We start from the raw sequence: 488 nt of genomic DNA, 5'->3' as shown, positions 1-488 counted from the left end.
GGACTGGGATAATTATGTCAAATACAATGACTCAATTGTAATTGTCAAATTCTTCATGGCCTGGCCCCTCCTCCTTTACAGACATTTACCACAAAAAAACACAAACAGGGCTGCTAGATCAGTTTCCAGGGGTGATTGCTCTGTTCCCTCAGGAAAAGAGCCTTCAGTCAGGAAGTGTTCTCCTACAGGGCATCTCACACTTTGACAATCAAAACTGCCACCACAGCTCTGTATAAATAGTTTTTTTGCTTTGGTTTTTATTGTCTTTTTGTTATGTTTTTGTTTTTCTGTCATGTCTATCACCTATTGTTTGCTTTTTTCTACTTTTTTTCTTAATAATTGTGTCTACGTTTATGAATTTGCTGTTTTTTTTTAATTGACAACTCCATCTGTTGTCTTGTATCCTTTCTGTATTGATTTAATTTGTTCTTTTAGTACAGATCAACTTTTTTTTATTATTTTTTGAAGGGACTAAAGATGGAAATTAG

Source organism: Oryzias melastigma, linkage group LG17, assembly GCF_002922805.2.
Source record: "Oryzias melastigma strain HK-1 linkage group LG17, ASM292280v2, whole genome shotgun sequence".
Classification (NCBI taxonomy): Eukaryota; Metazoa; Chordata; class Actinopteri; order Beloniformes; family Adrianichthyidae; genus Oryzias; species Oryzias melastigma.
This window is presented reverse-complemented; position numbering follows the sequence as displayed.